Raw genomic sequence first — 7312 nt, forward strand, 5'->3', positions numbered from 1 at the left:
AAAGATTAGGAAATTAGCTAAAAAAAAAAAGGCTGCAATTAGCAAAAAAAAAAAAAAAAGCTAAATAGGCAGAAAGAAGCTTAAACTACCAGAAGGAAGCAGAAAAAGCTGAAATGAAATAAAAATGTGGAATTAGCTGAAAATGCTAAAATGAGCATAAAACAGCTAAATGGTAGCTGAACTAGCAGAAAAAACTGAAACTTGCAGAAATAAGCTGAAATTAGAAGAAAGAAATCAGAAGAAGCAGAAAAACATAGTTTTGACAGAATCTGAAAGGAGCACGAACCAGCTGCAAAACAGCTGAAATTAGCTGAAAATGGCTGAAAGAAGTTTAAATTTGCACAAGGGAAGCTGAAAGAAGCTGAAGTGGAACAAAATGTGAAAGGAGCAGTAAAAGGTTATAAACAGATTTAAAGATTTGAAGGAGGTAAAATGAGCTCAATTCATTTTGTAAGAGGAAAAAAGTGTCAGAAAAGTTTAAATATTTCAAACAGCTAAAGTTGCACCAAAAGGCACAGCAGGATTGTCCTGAAAGAGCCGAACGTTTTGATTCACGACTTGTTGAAACAGCTGAAAACTGTACGCAAAACAACAAAGAGTCACAAAAACACGAACAACACAAAAAACAACAAAGAGTCACAAAAACACGAACAACACAAATTTAACATCAAAACCGGAAGTGGGTATGAATATATGCAGAATACCGGCTTTGCGCATGCGCACTTATTTCCTGCTCCGCTTTGTGCGCGGTGGGTAACACTCAGACGGTCCCTGGCTGTGGGCAGAACCGAACCAGAGTCCTGCGTGGATCCCGAGCTCGGTCCGCTCCCACACACCGACCACAGTCCACGGATCGTCGCGGGGCTCGGAGGCTCTCTGCCGCCGCCTAACGCCACCGACCGACCGGCTGCCGAGGGGAGACGTTACAAAGGTGAGCCGGGGCGCGTGTCACCTTCACGCAGCGGAGCTCCATGATCAAAGGGAAGGCGCTGCGCGTGTTTATTTCAATAAAGGCGCGTGTTCGGGAGTGGGCGACTTGTGTCTGCGGTGGTGGTGGTCGAACGGAGGCAGCGCGCGCCTCGGAGCTAACGCGATGCTAGCTTATTTATTTATTTATTTATTTACACAGACGTTTGTTGTTTTGTTGGGGGGGGGGGGGGGGCGTTTAGTCGCTGCACGGTGGCGCAGCGAGCTGGCGGGCTCGTTCTGTTCGCGCACCACAGTCCTCGCGGAAAGAAAGGCGTCCCCAGCGGGGCGCGAGCCCGAGGCGGCTAACGGGACCCGGTTGTTCAGCGCCTCGTTTGGGGAACAGGTTGTGGAAGAAGCTCCCCTCCTGCTGGTCTTACCTGTCCGCCTCTCCACGACCTTCTCCCCCCAAGCGGCGCCGACTGAGCCTCTGACCCCCCCGCCCCCCGTCATTGACCCTAGTTCCGCTTGGACCAAGTCCTCTGCTACACCGGTGTTGCACCACATTCGGTGAACGCGTCGCCGCGTGACCTTCCTGTTCCCTGGCATCTTCCTCCGACTGTGTGAGGAACTTTGAACACCTGGTCGGACGTGTTTTAGTGTTTGTGGAAGTTCATTCATTGTTTACAGATTTAAAGTGGCAACTCTTAGCTGCTAGGCTGCTGTGACATTGGTTTCAATAGACTTGTTCTTTAAGAGGACAGGCAAGACACTTTAAGCCTAATTAGTAAATTAATTGGGCTCGTTGAGCACGTGAGGTTGAGTAATCACTGCAGACTCTCCTCACCGCTCGGGCCATGTGGAGCCTCGTCTCTGACACGTTGGCTTTTAATGCTTGGACGAAAGGTGAATTATTTTGTTTTTTTGATGAGTTTTGCAATATTAAAAAGAAAAATTAACATTTGGCAGGACTGAGTTCACCTGCGACCAGGGGCGATTCTAGAATCTGCCCTTTAGGGGTGCTTACCCCCCAGTGCTGACGACGGCTCTTGGCTTGAACAACGTAGTTGAACACCACGTTATTTTTCAAGTCAACATTAACATAATGAAAGTAGAGTAGTTGATGATGTCAAGATGCAAAAAAATAAAAAATGAAACCACAAAAAAGTCATTTATTATTTACAAAAACAGACCAACAAAACATCGGGAGCGTATATTATGCTTCTACCATTTATCATACTGCAAATAATTCACAGGAAAACTAAACTATTAGTTTTTATTATTAAGCTGCAAAAGTGAAAGAAACGTGCAGCACTAATAACGTTTAATTATTTTTCTGATGATTTTTCATGAAATCCCTCTGACCGCAAATCGTTAGAAATGCAAAACCTTGCCAGTGTTGTAGGAAAAAACGGGGGTGGAGCTCTAGAGGTAAGGGGCGTTTCACCGGGACAAATCGATATTGCTGATTGGTCAGTTACACCACCTACTGCGGTTGTGTCTGTAACTTAACCCCCGCGATAAGTGAGGGACTACTGTGTACCTATTTACTCTTAACTGTAATATAAATGTACTGAAAAGTGCATTGACGAGGAAGAGGGCCGACACCGGAGGAGGGGGCGTGCCAAAGACACCAGCTTAGCACCAACATAACTGGTTTGTTACACTTTGGAGTAAGATGTTTGGTGAAGAATCAGTTTTGTTGTGTGTTTCCTTGACTGATGAAGCCTTCTGGATGGAAGGTGAAACGTTTCAGCACCAAAAAAAGAAACCGTCCAGATGAGCTGACTGAAAATTGTTTGTTTGTTTACCTGGATTATTGAGCATGGACTTTGTTGGTTACATTGCACTGAATTCTTGAATCATACTTTTGTTGGTATGAAAATAAGTTATGGGTCTTTTTGCACATACAGTTAATGAATTTGATTATTATTATTATCTTCCGTAGTTTGAGGAAAAACCATTTGCCCAATTTCTGTCCCCTGTTCCTGACCATTGACCCCATGCTCGTATCTTGCCTAAACCTAAACTTACCTCGGACTCCTTGTTCCAGCAAGCCTACCGTTGATCTCCTTACCAGATGCCCGAGCCACCTCAACTGGCTCCTCTCGACGTGGAGAAGCAGCGGCTCTACTCTGAGTCCCTCCCGGATGATCGAGCTTCTCACCCTATCTCTAAGGGAGAGCCCAGACACCCTGCGGAGAAAACTCATTTCGGCCGCTTATATCCGAGATCTTGTTTTTTCGGTCACAACCCAAAGCTCATGACCAGAGATGAGGGTAGGAACGTAGATCGATCGGTAAATTGAGAGCTTCACCTTTTGACTCAGCTCTCTCTTCACCATGACAGACCGGCACAGCGCCCGCTTCACTGCTGACGCTGCACCTATCCGCCTATCGATCTCACGCTCCATTTTTCCCTCATTCTTGAACAAGACCCCAAGATACTTGAACTCCTCCACTTGGGGCAGGACCTCCTCCCTGACCCGGAGAGGGCACTCTACCCTTTTCCAGCTCAAGACCGTGGCCTCGGATTTAGAGGAACTGATCTTCATCCCGGCCGTGTCACACTCGTCTGTGAACCGCTCCAGTGAAATCTGTAGATCACGATCTCATGAAGCCAACAGGACCACATCATCTGCAAAGAACAGAGACGCGATCCTAAGGCCAAAATGTCCATCAGCTATGTACATTTCTAAAGATCTGAAACGGCCAATCTTTAGTCATCATCAGGGCGGCTGTGGCTGAGTGGTTAGCACCATCGTCCTCCAATGCAAGAGTTGGGGGTTCGAATCCACCAGCAGTCACATGCCGAAGTGTCCCTGGGCAAGACACTGAACCCCTCATCGCCTCAGATGTGTGTCCCATCGGTGTCTGAATGTGATAAATCACGGATTAGTCTCTTTACAATGATTTGTTCAATTAGCTTTGTAGAGATGTAGTAGAGTGGTGCATGATGGGTAAATGAGGACACAGATTGTCGTGTAAAGTGCTTTGAGTGTCTCGATCAGATAGCAAGGTGCTGTAAGTACAGTCCCTTTAGATTCAACGTTTGACTGCTGTGAGACGTGTCCACTGTGAGGATTGTTGTGGGTTTTGCTGCCTGTGGTCTTGTCCTCTGCAACAACCCTGAGCGTAGTGACCAGCCAGGTGAGCCTCTCACTGCCCAGCTTCATAAAGAGCTCTTTCACACCACTTTTCTTTTTTTTGCTGTAGCCTTTTGGATTTTAAGTCCTGGGGAAAAGGAGCTTTGCTTCACTGGCAGGGAACCGTTGGCTGTGGGGGCGGGGGCGCACTGGTACCGAGCCAGCCCAGTCAGTGGAGGGTTTTGAAGATGGAGGGCACGGCGAGAAATGAGCTGCGATGACGGATGTCACGCAGGGGAAACGCTGAATGCTCGGGCTCTCTGCGATTAAAGGGCTCCTGTTGCCCGACACAGGCGCACCTGTCTGCCTTTATTTGTTCAAGTCGTAAAGCCAAGAAGTGTGTGCGCTTCCTGAACGTCAGTGCGTGGAACTTACTCGATGCTGCGTGTTGGCCAGTGCCAGGTCTAAGCCAGGCAGAGGTAGACAAGCTGCTGCTCTAGGTGGAGATGTAATTTTATTTACCAGGAACCCAGCTGTCACTAAGGACTGCAAATAGATTTCCCATCATGCTTCTCAGATTCATTTTGTGATGGTCGGTGTCTTGTGCTTTTCTATTTGTCTTATCAGGGAGTCACTGACTCCTGCAGCTCTGTATTTATGCACCGACTCATTTAAACGGGTGAAAATACTTAGGCACCTCACAAAGAGGACCGACATGCCATCATGAAGAGATGATTCATTATTATTAATAATATAATGTTGTTATTATCAGCTGTCTCTGTAAACGAGTCCTCCAGGCTCTGTGGGACTTACCTGTCTAAATAAAGGTTGAATGAATTAATACTTAAGTGACTTTCTTAAACTCTTGATGTGTTTCTGTGTCATTGTTCGGAGGAACGCATTTCACGTTTCCACTAAGACTGTGTCAAGTCGAGAATTGCTCCTTAGATAAATAACGGTGTTAACGGACTTTTTATGGATGTGAATGTTTCTGTCCCGTGTCCTGAGACGACTTCTGTTGTGACTCGATGCTCAATAAATAAACTGAATTGATGAACTGCACGTGCACTGTAGGAGTTTTGGTCAAACCTTAAAAATGTGGCGACGGTCTTGAATTGAGTTTCATCCAATCATAACTTAGTTTCACTAAAAGTCTGTCCGTGATTCGAATGTAACGAGCAACAAAAACTGTTCGTCCCAGGCTGATGAGCAGCAGTTAGCTTGATGCTAACACTGAAAACACAGATGCTAATGGGATTAGCATTACTGGAACCAAACGCTTCAGAGTCCTCACTACAGACCGTCACGCAACCATAACTTGAACTACTATTTTAAAATATTTAGTCAATTTTTCAGATTTTAGCGACAAGTTCAACCCAACATGTTTCGACCACAGGAAACTACGGCAACACTGTTTGGACAAATGGTGTCGCCTACCCTGCTGACTCCTAATGAGGCGGCACAGATGAATAAAGTTTGTATTTTACGTATAAAAACGGTTCCGAATCTTTTGTCTACATTTGGATCCAAAACTAGTTAATTATTTTAAACTCAGCATTGAGATACAAGTGTCTCGTAGCTAAACTTGAGAAATGTTATTTCCTGTGAAAATCCACTGTCAATGATTATTGCTGAAAGGTTTGTGCTGAAAGCTGCTGAAGAAGCTGAAACTAGGCTGAACAAGTTTATTTGCTAAACTGAACAGTTGATATTTGCTGCAAGCAGCAAAAAAACTAAAGCAATCAGTAGCTGGTCGAAGGACAACAAGCCAAAATGAGCACAAACAAGCTGAAATTAACAATAAGCTGAAAAGAGTACAAAAAGCAGAATTTAGCTGAAAAGTAGCCAAAAATAAGCTAAAATCAGCAGAAAATTTGTTTTAAATCAAAAAGGTTAGAAATTAGTGTAAAGGGCTAAAAAAGCATAAAAAGTTAAAATTATTCAAAAGAAGCGTAAATGTTTGGAATTAGCAAAACAGTTGTAGCAACAAAAGCTTAAGTGTACAGGAAAATACCTAAAAAGTAGCTGAACAAGCTGAAATCAACAGAAAGAAACTGAAAGAGGCATTAAAAGCTGAAATTAGAACACAGAAGCTGAAAACAGCCGAGCCAGAAGAAAAGCTGAAGTTAGCAGAGAGCATCTAAAATCAGCCGAGCCAGAGGAAAAGCTGAAGTTTGCAGAGAGCATCTGAAAACAGCCGAGCCAGAAGAAAAGCTGAAGTTAGCAGAGAAGGTTTCAGACGGCACAGAGTTGAAGGAGTGAACAGAGCTCCGTTCATATTCAATGAGGACAAACATGGCCGACAAAGCTAAACATTTAAAGTAAAAAAAGCACAAACACCAGACGTCACAGCAGGGATGTCCTGAACGAGCCGAACGTTTTAACGTGTTAATCATTGAAAGTAAAACTTGCGGAACCTCAATCGTTGAGTTATTAATAAACATTCACACGGTTGTCAGGCTGTGCGTTGGAATATCACGACATTCAACTAAAATTCACTTCTGTTTTTGTAACGCTGCTTCGTAAACGGTTTAAAGACGGAGCTGGAGTTCTCCGCCTGTTGTTCAGCCGTTTCTCGCTGCTGATTATTGTAATAAGACGTGTCACAGATTCCTTCTCCGTTTTCAAAGAGCAGAAGGTTTCTCTAACGGAAGTGTAAACCTGAGTCAGCTGAAGGAGTCCGGTTCAACCTGCCTGACGGCACCAACTTCTGCTGCCGTCACGGACCAAGCTTATCTGTGAATGCTTGAAGCTTGCTGTCGTTGGGTTTGGCTGCTTTCAGGCAAAGTGTTGATAAATGGGCCCCAAGTGCAAAGGTTCAGGGATTATTATGCTCGGGAAAAGCTTTTGGTTCGTGTTGCGTAACAGATCCTGCCCTTAAACGTTGGCCTTGTTTTATACAATAGCCTCATGAGCTGAAAATAGTTTGCTGCTGTGCAAAGTGTCACATGCTTAGAAACTGTTTCCCTTCATCTCTGTTCTGCTGTTCCAGCTCCGTGTTTGTTCAAAGCTGCAGGGCGGCGACAGGAAAAGGGGGTTGTTGTGTGTTTCAGCGCCTCGTCTGGCGTTCCCACCCCCACGTTTGTCAGCCAGCATGTTTTCAACGCGCCGGTCGTGTTCCGGGCGGCCGCCTCGTCGCTCGTCATGTTGCTGCTGGTCGGACCCGTCGGTGCTAGTAGAAAGACGGTCACGCCTTTTGGAGCGGGGCGTTGTTTGGAGCGGGGCGTTGTTTGGAGCGGAGCGTTGTTTGGAGCGGAGCGTTGTTTGGAGCGGAGCGTTGTTTGGAGCGGGGCGTTGTTTGGAGCGGGGCGTTGTTTGGAG

The 7312-nt window shown here is 45.5% G+C and overlaps 1 protein-coding gene across 1 annotated transcript in view; it reads left to right on the plus strand.

Annotated features, from left to right (window-relative positions):
* Positions 1-745: 745 nt before the first annotated feature.
* mgat5 (alpha-1,6-mannosylglycoprotein 6-beta-N-acetylglucosaminyltransferase) overlaps positions 746-7312 on the plus strand; it is a gene marked incomplete in the record, with an annotated part of 103851 nt that continues 97284 nt past the window's right edge. The window contains 1 exon segment of the mRNA XM_037696665.1: positions 746-931.

Source organism: Nematolebias whitei, chromosome 23 (assembly GCF_014905685.2).
Source record: "Nematolebias whitei isolate Nwh7 chromosome 23, NemWhi1, whole genome shotgun sequence".
NCBI lineage: Eukaryota > Metazoa > Chordata > Actinopteri > Cyprinodontiformes > Rivulidae > Nematolebias > Nematolebias whitei.